The sequence below is a fragment of the Ictidomys tridecemlineatus genome, chromosome 12 (genome assembly GCF_052094955.1).
Source record: "Ictidomys tridecemlineatus isolate mIctTri1 chromosome 12, mIctTri1.hap1, whole genome shotgun sequence".
Lineage (NCBI taxonomy): Eukaryota > Metazoa > Chordata > Mammalia > Rodentia > Sciuridae > Ictidomys > Ictidomys tridecemlineatus.
Window position 1 is genome coordinate 64,433,442 of NC_135488.1, and position 13,243 is coordinate 64,446,684.

Sequence of the window (13,243 nt, forward strand, 5' to 3'; positions counted from 1 at the left end):
CACCCAACCTCTGGCTACTTCTCACAGTGAGAAATAAATATATCTCATGTACCAACCACAGCACATATTCCTATATATACAACACAAAAACAAAGTTTTATAAATATAATACTTACCTTCACTAATACACAAATGAAGCATGTGGATACTTTCTGCTACATTTATTTTTTAAAGAAAAATGTTGATTATGACCCATGGAACTGATTTCATAATGCACCAATGAGTCACAACGCACAGGGAGAAAAGCATAGCATGAGATTATAGCTTCATCTCTGATTCCAGCCCTGACAGCCATCCCTGACCAGACTCCAGGCAGGTCCAAACCTGGGATGAGCAGCTTGTCTTCCTGTCCCAGCATTGTCCAGACATGGCACTCCAGGCTCCTCACAGAGAGGGCTAGTGGGCGCCCAGTCTGTGCTGGTGGCCTCCTGGTGAGGCCCTGCTCTCCAGAAAGTCTTCTTTATGTGCCTTGGTTGGTCATGCCATAAAATGGCCATAGTCACAGATATGGTCTCAAGAGACTGAAATCCACAAAGCATTCTAGACACTCAAGAGCAAGATGCCAGCTCAGGGTCAGAGTCACAAGCTGCATACCTCATCCTTGATGAGGGACCTTCCAGTCCTAGTAGGGGGTAGCTGTACTACTGACCTAGCAGGGCCACCAATGACAAATAGAAACAGAGGCTGAGCAGGGGTATTGCTTAAGCCCAGGATTTCAAGGCCAGCCTGGGAAACATAGTGAGACCTCCATCTAGAAAGAAGAAGGACAAGGGTGGGGAAGGGGTAAGGAGGAGAAGAGCAAGACCTGGAGCTGTCATTCTGGCCAGAGGACAGATGATAAATATATTTAAGGAGCCTCCTGGGAGCACATGAGTCTTCATGCCCCATCTTCCTTTGGATTTTATCACTGAACTGGATGTTATGAAAAGCAGGACCCTAAGAAATAGCTAAAGCAAAATTCCTGCATCCAAACCAGGTGCTTTATTCCTCTGGGGCCTCAAACTCTTCTGATACCTCTGTAGGGTGGGGGTGAAGACAGCTGGGTAAAGTGGCAGAGGCAGCAGGTGGCTTTACAGACAGACTTGTAGATAAGAGGAAGGTGAAGCTGTAGGGAAGGATAGAGAACAACAAAATAGAAGCACAATTCCATTAGGGTCCAGTTTCATAGGGAATGCTTGTAAGGAATTCAATCACTGCAGCAGGAAAAGAAGTTGTTTTTTTTTTTTTTTTTTTTTTTAAGATATCACAAATTGTGAGCCAAATCTTAGTAATATTTCCCTTCAAAGTGGCTAAAATACTTTTTGGCAATTGAAGTTATACTTTTTTTTTTTTTAGAGAATTTTATTTTTTAAAGAGAGTGACAGAGGAGAGAGAGATAATTTTTAATATTTATTTTTTAGTTCTCAGCAGACACAACATCTTTGTTGGTATGTGGTGCTGAGGATCGAACCCGGGCCGCAAGCATGCCAGGCAAGCGCGCTACCACTTGAGCCACATCCCCAGCCCGAAGTTATACTTTTCATAAAAAGAATTCAACGAAGATTCTGGTTAATTGAGATGCTATTGAGTTGCACTCTTTGAGCTAGTCCTCCCCCTGGGGATTGTACACATTGTGTTCTCAGGTTCAGCCCCCGCCCCCCCCCTGCCCCCGCCTTCCTGGAGCTTGTCTGTCTCACCAGAAAATGCCTTCATTAGTGTTGGGCTAATTTACTTGCTGACACCTGGAGACGAATGTGGAGAGAGAACTCTGAGGTAGGCCCAGGTGACCAGACGGTGAGACAGAGCCACTCAGTATTTGGGCTTGGGGGGGACAGTTTTTGGAGCAGAGGGGTGAGCTTAAGGACAAATTTTACCCTCTTTGCCTGAGAAAGGGCAGCTCAGTCACTTTGGGACCCTGTTTATTTGGTAACATGTCCCTCCAAACTCTCTGGCCACTTGGACCCCGGATCTGCTTCTGTGAGTCACCCTGGGTAATTACAGGGGTGTTCCTCAGGTAGGGGACATCAAAGAGAAGCCAGGCATTTCTGAAAGAAAGACCGAATTATTCCATACCATTGGAGAGAACATGAAATAGAAGGTGGTGAGGTTGGGGACCTGTTACATCATTAGGAGTTTTCTGTCTTAACAATAGATTACTACCCATTATACATACATAATACATTACACACCCCATGGCTGACATTTGCAGATGCTATTTGATTATAAAATGATGAAACCATTTCTTCTGGTTGGGGGTAGAATAACAATAAATAAAAAATAATAATGTAAAATAACAATATCAAAGGTCTTTGATAAAATTTCAGAGTGTTTACAAAGCTGTCCCATGTCACCAGCACCAGAGATGGGGTAGAGCTTGTTCAAGTGGTGGTTTCAAGAAGCTGCTTAGTGGGAATACAATAACACGAGGGACTAAGGAAAACCTCCTTCACTTGACCGTGCTGAGTATCAACTGGATTCTGATGATGAAATCACAAATGATCCTAACAGGAAGAAAGCGGGGCGGGGCAGCAGCCAAAGTGGACAGGTGAGCTTAGTTCTTCAAGGTGCCCCCTGATTCTTCACATTCACCTGCGTTCTTCTTCATGGTGATCCAGGTATGTCACCTCCCCCAGGAGGACCAAAGTCCACAATCAGTATTGATTGCAAAGGAATCAAGTCCATGTGGAAAGGGAGGCAATGACTCCCCTCTGCCAGGGAGTGTTCAAATCAGAAAGAAAGAAAAAGTGTCCAATTTCCGTTTTGCTTCCAACTCTGTCTCTCTTGAGAATAGTTCTCAAACAGGAGGGGAAAAAAAGTGGAATAAGCATCATTGAATGAAATAAAGCCCCCAACAGTAGGGAAGATGTTAGTGAGGCCCCTCAACCCCTTTCGGGAGCAACTCCCAACTGTTCTGTTTCCCAAATGGGGTTAGCCGGGTAGACAAGAGCCTCTGAATCAGCATCTAAGGGAGGCCATCTAACCAGAGACAAATCCATTTATTAGTTCTAGATTCAAATACAGATGAGGAAACTGAAGCTTATCCTGCTAAGCTATTTATTTATTTTTTAAAAATAAATACCCTGAAGGGATTTATTTAGATGACCTAGACCTGGAGAGGAACAGTAAATGGCTTTGGGGTGACAAAATCAGAATTCTAGTCTTATCAGGATGGAGGGGAACAAAAGAGGGAATTTTACTTGGAAAAAAATGTAATACTTTATATTCAGGTCCACTAAAAAGTCCTTCGGGTAGATGGTGGGGGAAGCCGAGGGGCCCAAGGGAGCTAGTTTTCTGTAGTTTCTTGTGGACCAAGAGGGAGAGGCACAAGACAGCCCAGCCACAGTTCTCATCTCTCTGGACCTAGAACAAAGAGAGGCCACCACCCTTCCTCACTCCCTGGCCCAGTATGGGGTGCAGGCTCCAGGACACTGACCACATAGGAAATATCCAGGCAGGCCACCAGGAAGAAGAAGGTTTGGGGACAGGGGAGTGGGCGGTAAGGCAGGGGGCCATCAGCCTGGAGAATAAAAGTGAATTTAGATACTGAGAAGTCCCCCGAGGGTGACAGCACAGTTCTGTACATCCAGCAGCCATGTCAGAGGCAGGAAGACTTGGGCTCTGTCTGAGGAAGATGCTGTGTGTGATGGCAAATTCCTGGCAGTGAGAGGGTCTCCGGATGGCCTCCCTGCCAGGAACTCCTCAAAATGGGCTTTAGGGCCTACATGGGAAGGAGGCCTGAGGACTTCAGAAGCCCCCTCCCCAGATGCTGATGGACGCCCTGGACCCATCCTCGAACAGCAGTTTGAAGAAGAGATTAAAAGGGCAAAGCAGAGTGCCAGGTTCATGTCCTGTTTCTGTCTCTGGTGATCTTGGACAAGCTACTTAAGCTCTCTGAGCCTCTACCCCTTCGTTAAAAATGAGGACCAGGCTGGGGTTGGGGCTTAGTGGTAGAGCACTTGCCTATCATGTGTGAGGCTCTGGGTTCGATTTTCAGCACCACATATAAATAAATAAAATAAAGGTCCATTGACAACTAAAAAATAAAAACAAAAACAAACAAAAAACCCAAAAAACAAAAAAATGAGGACTGGGTCAATAGTACACACCTGCTAGGATTTCTTTGCAGGTTAAAAATAGATAAACTAAGGCACTCAGAGCTGTGCCACACCTAAGATGAAGACTATGTGCTGGATTGTCATAGTCACCACCATCGTCACCACCACTGATTCACCACACTAACTGAACCCTGTCTTTTCTGGGGGTGTAGAGATGAGTAGGTGGCCTGCTTTCAGTCAGTTGCAGTCTAGTGTGGAAGGCACAGAACTATCACACGTGGAGATGGGGGTGCAGCGTGGGGTGTGGTGATGTCACCTGAGACAGGCCCATCTGGAAAGGCTCCTGGGGGCGGCGGAAACCAGCTTCTGAAACTGTGACGTGGCTCAGAAGCATTTTCAGTGTCTCGCTGGGCTGTGCTCTCAGGCTGTTTGCTCTGGGGGTGGCTGTACCCAGGTGCCTCTGACACACCCCAACTGAGCGCTAGGACTGCCCAGGCTGGCTGAGCAGGTCTGAGGGCACAGGACCCCGCCCCAGGGCCCCGGGCATAGCTGAGGCCCATAGTCCCCCATTCCTGAGCCTCAGGCCTCCACACTAAAGCTCCCCACACGTGTGCTGGGCCAGTCCTCTGTGGTGTGGTGACACACCCTATCCTGGGAGATGGGTGGTGTCAGGGTCATCCCATTTTACAGCTAAGAAAACAGTCTGGGACTTTAAGTATCTTATAAAAGTCCGAGCCAGGACTTGGAGCTAGGGTTTTTAATGCCAAGATCTGGTGCCATTTCCGTAAGCAACCCTGGGCAAGACCAGAAGTGACTCAGCTGAGAACCCTGACCTCTGGGAGGAGATGGAACCAGATGACCACCCAGGGGGGCAGAGGGCCTTGAGGGGCCTGCCCTGTAGAGCCTGTCCACCTTCTTCCAGGTGGACCCCCGGGGCCCTCTCACAGCAACCTTTCTATGTCTTCACAGGGGCCACTGTAGACACAGAAGGACATGGTTTAAGGAAAACAGATGGAAGAGACTGACTTTTTTTTGTTTGTACTGAACCCAGGGGGACTTAACCTCTGAGCCACATCCCAGCCCCAACCCTTTTTTCAGTTAAAAAAAAAAAAAAAAAAATATATATATATATATACACACACACACACACACACACACACACACACACACACTTTTTTTTAGTTGTAGGTGGACACAATACCTTTATTTTATTTGTGTAGTGCTGAGGATCGAACCCAGGGCCTCACACATGCAATTTGAGTGCTCTACCACTGAGCCCCAGCCCCAGCCTCTATCCCCAGCCTTTCTAATTTTTATTTTGAGACAGAGTCTTGCTAAGTTGCATAGGACCTCACCAAGTTTCTGAGGCTGGTCTTGAATTTGTGATCCTTCTGCCTCAGCCTCCTGTGCTGCTGTGATTACAAGCATGTGCCACTACGCCTGGCTGAGGCTGGTCTTTCGTGTGAATGTACTCAAAATAGAAAATAGTTTGTTCTGGATGAAAAGCGAGGAAACATGTCATCTCCTAGACTACTGTTCTTCTCCATGCGGCAGGTTTATATTTTTGTTTTGTTTTCTAATTTTGGTAAAATACATAACATAAATTTTTACCATTTTTAGCCTTTGTGAGTGTACCGCCCAGTTGCATTGAGTACATTCACAGTGTCCTGTAACTACTGCAACCAACTATTTCCAAAACTTTTTTGTCTTTCCAAATTGAAACTCTGTATCCACTGAACATTAACTTCCCATCCCTCCTCCCCAGCTCATGCAGTTATAGTTATAGTTCCACTTTCCTGTCCCTATGAATTTAACTACTCTAGATGCCTCATGTAGGTGGAATCATACCATATTCATGTTTTTTTTCTTTTTTTCCTTAATGTCTGGCTTATTTCACTGAGCATAATGTTTTCAACATCCATTCATGTTATAATATGTATCAGAACTCCACCCCCCCTTTTTCAATATACCTTTATTTATTTATTTATGTGGTGCTGAGAATCGAACCCAGCGCCTTGCACATGCTTGGTGAGAGCTCTCACCGCTGAGTCACAACCCCAGCCTCAGAGCTCCACCTCCTTTTAAGGTTAATGACACTCTATTGTATGGTCATGTCACATTTTGTCCCCCTAGTCATTCAGCCATGGACATCTAATTTGTTTCTACCATTCAGCTACAGTGAAAGAATAATGCTGTTGTGAACACGGGTATAAAAATCTCTGTTCAAGTCCCTACTTTCAGTTCTTTGGACTCTATACCCAAAGAAGTGTGATTGTTGGATTGAATGGGTAACTCTGATCTACTTTTTGAGTTGCTGCCTACCATTTTCTACAGTGGCAGCACATTTGCATACCCACCTGCAATGCAGCAGATGTTGGTGGGGATTGGGATGGTGGTGGTGGTGGGTTCTGATTTCTCCACATCCTCACCAATGTGGCAGGATTTTTAAATTTCTTATTCATGCTTATATCCTCAGAGACAGTCAGGAACACACACAGTAGGAACTCAGTAGGTTTTTTTTTTTGTTGTTGTTGTTGTTGTTTTGGTACCAGAGATTGAATCCAAGGGTGCTTGATGACGGAGCCACATCCCCTTTTATTTTTTATTTTGAGGCTGAGACTCACTAGGTTACTTACAGCCTCACCGAATTGCTGAGGCAGTCTTCAAACTTTCAATCCTCCTGCCTCAGCCTCCTGAGCTGCTGGGATTACAGGTATAAGCCACCACGACCAGCTTTAATAGCTAATTTTTGAGTAAAAGGATGGGGGACCAGGGCTGAGGCTATGGTTCAGTGGTAGAGCACTTGTCTGGCATGTATGAGGCACTGGGTTCAATTCTCAGCACCACATTAAAATAAAGTAAAGGTATTGTGTCCAACTACAACTAAAAAGAAAGAATGAAAGAAAGGAAGGAAGGGAGGGAGGGAGGGGGACATTGGTCTCCGAGGAGCTGTACCTGGAAACCCTCCCACCTGAAGCTGGCACGCCATCAAGAGTGCCTTGCTCACACAGGGTCCCTAGAACTTCCCCTGTGAGTCCCTGTTCACCTCTGAGAGAATCACCCTTTTGAAGGGGCAAGCTATTTAGAGAGGTGCCTGCTGGTGTCAAAAGCTACACTGAAAAGAAAATTATGCCAAATAGGACCATGGAGCTGGAGGCTTTGAGGAGGTCAGGGTCTCTAACAAGCTGGTTTCTACAGGAGTATTTTTTCAAACTGAGACTCTTGATCCATTTATGACCCTTGAAACCAATTTTTAATGGCCAAATCTAGCACTTATGAAAAATGAAATTTAAAAAATGCCAGGGAAAACCACATGGGGAAAAAAAAGTGCATACCATTTTGTGTAACTTTTGCTTGCCTTGTGGTGTTTATGTGTATGTGTGCTGGATTACAAGGAGTTTGAGAATCACCACTGTTTGAGCTCACAGCTTTCGCTTCAAGACTTCCCCGTGGTCCAGAGCTTGCCCACCTTATCAGGAAGCCCACACTGTTTGGGGACTCACCGTGATATGGGAACATTTCTCCCTTAATTGAACATTTAGCCTGTACAATCTTTCTCTGAGCCCCTACTGTGTGCTGGGGAGATTAAAGGGTTTATCCCAAGGGCATAGTTTATCCCAAGATCAGTGAAGAGCCATGGGAAAGTTTTAAGCAGGTGTGTGTGCATGTGTGTGAGTGTGCATGTGTGTGTGTGTGTGTGTGTGTATGTGTGTGTGTGTGTGTGTGTGTGTTTACGTGAAAGGAAAAGTTCATCCAGGGAGAAGAGAAGAGTGGAGGGGCCTGAGGAATGTGAAGGAAGGAAGCTGTGGGGCAGGGGGTGAGGAAAGCCCACCTCTTTTTTTCTGTAGATCCTGGAGCTTGTCTGTGTGGACCTGGGAGTTGGGTGGTAGGAGAGATGGGATGTGACCTTTGGGAACATCCCCCATTTTCTGTGCCTAGTCCTGCAGCAGAGACACTGGAGAGAGCTGGCAGGTTTAGGGGCGTGATCTCTGAGTCTCCAGAACTCCTATTTCCAGGGTCTTCTTCACTCAATCCGACTCCTCCCAAACTCCCCATCTGCACCTCTGTCCGGGCTGTCCCCTCTCCTTTCCCTTTCTTCGTAACTCAAGGGCCAGAGGACGTGTACCTCCTGTGCAGGGCTGTACCCACCATTGAACTCCTCTGCCCTGCCAAGCCCATCCCTGCCTTGTCTGTGGTCTGTGACCAGCAGTGTGGGCTTGTGTTGGGCACTACGTGCTCATGGGGACTCCTTGAGCAAGACAGGAGTCTTGCCACTCAGTGGCTTCACAATCCTTTCCTGGTTCACAGTGAGAGGTGTGTACAGATGAGGCCCCAAACTGTGTTCCTTTTGTATGATCAAGACAGACAGCAGGGCGAGGCCTGGCGCAGCAGAGCCCAGCAGTGAGAGCTCCCCAGAGGGAGTCTGATGGCCTTCATGTCCTTCACCTTTTGGATCCTGAATGAGGAGGGACTGATACCGGAATCCAGGGCACCTCTACGACCTGCTGCATGGACAAGGGTCTGGGAAATAATCTTCCCATTTCCAATTCGATCTCTCTTCTACTCAGCACAGTTGACTGGGGACCTGAAGGCCTGAGTTCTGTAAGCTTTCCAGGTTGTGCCCATATGGACTCATGATCTGGGATGTCTTGACCTACCCATTGGGCAGCCCTGGTGAACAGATCCTGCTCGGGGGACCCTTGTGTCTGACTGGATGGGTGCTTTTGCCTTCTCACCCACTGGGCAGTGGGTTGCTGGGGAGGACATTCACCCTGTTGGCTAAACTGCCCCATGCATTTGGGCCACAAGTGGAGTTACACATGCAAGAAGCAGCCTAGCTTTGAATCCACCTGTATGACAGAGCCTTCTACACTTGTGTCTTTTGATAGAGATTTCTATTGGGCCGTGTTTGCTTTCTCCAAGGCACGCATCTGGCTGCAGTCTCCACAGATCTTGTTTAGGGTGACTGCTTCCTTCTCTGAGGTATCCTCTTATACTCTCCTCCGTCAGTGAATTTAAAATTTTCTGCATGATATGTAGTCACATTTTAAGTCTGGCCATTCTAAACTTCCCCTTCAAATGTCAATAAAGAAATCTTTACTGTTGCACAATACCAAGGCAGATGAGCGGAAACAATTGCACTTATGCACATGTGTGGTTCTTTGGTGACTACTGCAGCTCATGTTACCATCCGTGCCACACCCAGGTCTGGGCTCTGCTGGCACTGTCCTACACCCTCCCAGCAAGCTATGACACAAGGAAGAGCGATTGCTTCATTGTCTGCCCCCATTAGGCTCTTAGCTTTCAAAGGGGGCAGCAACTGTCCTTGTCATTGTTTTGTCCCCCGACCAGATACATGAAATCAGTGCTGTTTACGTATTTGTTGAGTTGATGGAATTTTAGACTTCCTGAGTGTGGGGACTCCCTCCACCCCTTTCTTACCAATTTCACATCTCAGTCTGCCCAGAGCTCAGTACACATGGGGTCAATGGGTTAGCCAGTTGATGGGACTACTAGAGAGTGACCTTGAAAAGCTTTCCTGGTCAAATTGGATTTTGATCTTGGAGGAAACAAACAAACAAAAAACCCAAAGGCCTGATTTGGCCAAATATCTGGAAGATCTGCCAGCCGAAGGCCAGACTCGATCATGTGTACCATAATCATAGGGCCATGGGAAGGTGGTTCTGTGGGTAATAAAATAAGAGAGGGGCTTTACACGAACAAGGGGTAATCAAGTGCCAGGAACTGGAATGTGGTTAACTCTGTTCTCTGTCCTTGAGGGCTAAATCCAAAAGAAACAGAGAAAGAAGGAAGGAGAAAAAGAGGAAGGAAGGAGGGAAGGGAGAGAAAGAAGAGGAAAGAAGCAAAGAAGACAGGATGTACGCTGCTTAGAACCAGAATAAGCCGGGCCTGAATCCCCTGTTCACTTCTTTTAATTGTGGAGGTCTAATATATTCTTCTTCTCGGAGCCCTACTTTCTGCACCTGTGGAATGAGATTCAGACATATGTATGTGATGGGCCTCACATTGCTCTTGGAATGTGGCAGACACTCAGTAAATAATGAAATTATTACCATAGCAAAATGTTTTGCATGCTGTGTCAGTTAGGGTTTAGCTAACTTAAGCCAAAAAAAAGGGCATTTATTAGACAACTCCTGACTCAAAGGGCTGAAAAAGGGGTTGATTCCCAATATCTCAGGAAGGCCAGGGATTTCAGCAAATCTGCCCCTGGGCAGAGGAAGCAACAACCTTGGGTGACTTCCAGGTTCCAATCCCCAGTCTTATTGTCCAGTTTGGATCCTGTGCTGACAGCCCCATCAGGACTATTTGACCCCAAGTTCCCCTCAGAAAGTGAGTCCAGAAGAAGGGAGGTGCAAGTCCCAGGCCACCACACAGGAAGACCACCCCCAGGCTCACTGAGCTCTGCGGGGTAACCCTCAGCACTCCTGTGCAGAACTATGTAATTACCACCCCACCCTCCCCCTTCAAATTCCTCCACTCATTTTAATTTCAACACACTATCTACTTGACCCAGACCAGCCCTGAGCAGGAGGGTGGCATCTTTGCTCAATGGTCTACCCTGCCCCAAGGGCCTCCTGCTCTCTTCCCCAGACCTTCCCAAGTCTCAGGCCAAATGTGCACCCTACTTGGAGAACCTCAGGCTCCCTTATAAAGTTCTTTTTGCTTCTTCCTACTTTGACATTGTCAAAAGCGATTTTTTTTTTTTAAATCTTTACTCTTGGCCAATCCTGCAGCGACTATGTTCCCGGGAAGCTTCTGGGAGACTTGGGGGTAATCTAGCAGAGTAGAGCTCCAAGGAGAATTGAAGATACCAATTCTGAGGATTCCTGAGGCCCCCCTCCCCCATGGTCATGGGAGGGAAGGGCTTGGCCAAGGGTCCCTTCCCAGGCTTTGCCAGTCCTTTCTGCTCCTTTCAAAGGTCTCCAGGTCTAAGGGGATTATACTTCAGAGCCCCAAGTTGTGATGCTGTCCAGGGTCATGAATCAGGCCCCCTCCTTCAGGATGTTGCATCTTGGACTTGCCTTTTGTCTCTCTCTTCCATCCCCTCAAGATTCCTAGTTTTCAGAGCTGGCCTGGCTCCGCCAAGATTTATTTGTCTGTTCAGGGAGGTACCGTTTGTCACCTACCTTCCCTTTCTTGTGCCTTTAGTTATTTATTTTTACCTTTTGTTGTTGTTGTTGTTAGATCTACATGACAATAGAGTGTATTTGGACATATTATATGTAGATGGAGTATAATTTATTGTAATTAGGATACCATTCTTGTGGTTGTGCATGATGCAGAGTGACACTGTTGGTGTATCATATATGAACACAGGAAAGTTAAGCCCGATTCATTCTACTGTCTTTCCTAATCCCATCCCAACTCCCTTCCCTTTCTGTGCCCCTACTAAAGCTTATCTTTCCTTTATGATAGCATCTATATAATTAGAAAGCTTTGACCAATGAATTCCCACATAGGCAGTAAATTTTTAAAATCTCAGAAAAATTTTATTTTAATAGGGGAGTTTTAATGACAAGAGTTTTGAAGGATAACTGAAGTTCCTTCTTCTTGTGAAGTTCCTTGGGAGTGTAGCTCTAGTGCTTGAAGGAGGTCTAGGTAGATGGAAGGATGGATGGTGGATGGGTAGATGAATGGATGGGTGAATGGATGGATAGATGGATGGGTGGATGGATAGATGGATGGGTGGATGGGTAGATGGATGGGTGGATAGGTGGATGGGTGAATGGATGGGTGGATGGGTGAATGGATGGATGAATGAATGGATGGATGGATGAATGGATGAATGGACGAATGGGTAGATCGGTGAATGGATGGGTGGATGGATGGATGGATGGATGAGTGGATGGGTGGATGGGTGATTTCTAGTCACAATCCCATCCTCCAGACTACTTCCATCATACAAGCTGATAGCTGCCTGTTCTGCCTTCATGGCCCTGGATTTGGGTGCAGCTAAAATTTTCTATCCTGAAGCATGATTTAAAACAATTTTTCATTAGAAAAATTATAAAAAGCAGTAAAATCTAGCTTTTGGGCTGTGGAATTTTTCTTTTTTCCTCCCTTCCTTCCCTATTTCCTTTAAAAAAATTATATAATCCACAAACTACAAAATTCCTTTAAAGTGTACAGTTCAGTGTGTTTTTTTAAAAATATACCTACCATGTGGTGCAACTATCATCACTAGTTCCAGAACATTTTCATCATCCCCAGAAGAAACCCTGGACCCTTTAGCAGGCATTTCCCATGCACTTAGCCCCTGGCAAGCATTAATCTACGTCCTGTCTCTACGGATTGGCCTATTCTGGGTATCTTATATAAGAAGTATCATAAAATATGTGGGCTCTGTGTCTGGCAATTTTCACTTAACATCTTCAAGGTCCATCCATGTCAAAGGGTGTATCAGTACTTGGCTTGTTCTTGTGGTTGAACAATATTCATTGTAGGGATACACCACATGTTTATCATCCCAATGGGTTGTTTCCACTTTTTGTCTGTTATGAATAATATTGTTATGAACACTCATGTACACTTTTCTTTTTTGGACATAAGTTTTCAGTTCTCTTGGGTATATACCTTCTAGTGGAATTGCTGGGTCATATGGTAATTCTATGTTTAACTTTTTGAGGAACTGGCATAGGTAGGGAATTTTTAATGCCTTTCCCCTTGATTGTAAACATATATTCACTGTAGAAAACTTATAATGTAAAAAAAATGCATTCAGAATACAATAAAAGGCTGGGGTTATGGCTTAGTGGATGAGTGCTTGCTTAGCATGTGTGAGGCACTGGGTTCGATTCTCAGCACTGCATATAAATAAATGAATAAAATAATGGTTCCTCAACAACTAAAACAAAAATTTTAAAAAAGATAAGATTCACTCTAGGGCTGGGGTTGTAGCTCAGTGATACAGGGCTAAAAATAAAATATAGGTATTGTGTCTATCTATAACTAAAAAAAAAAAAGATTCACTCTAATGATATGACCCATTAATAACTACCTTTAGTTTTAGTTTATCGGTGTATTTTCTTCTTGTCTTTCTGATGGGCATAGTTTTTAAAAAATTATATTGAGTTTAACTCATTAAGGCTAGTTGTTTCTAATGTGACTTTTTTATTTTTTATTTTTTTGTATTGAGGATTGAAATTAGGGCTTGGTGCATGCATAGCAAGTGAGGGACTGCTGAGCTA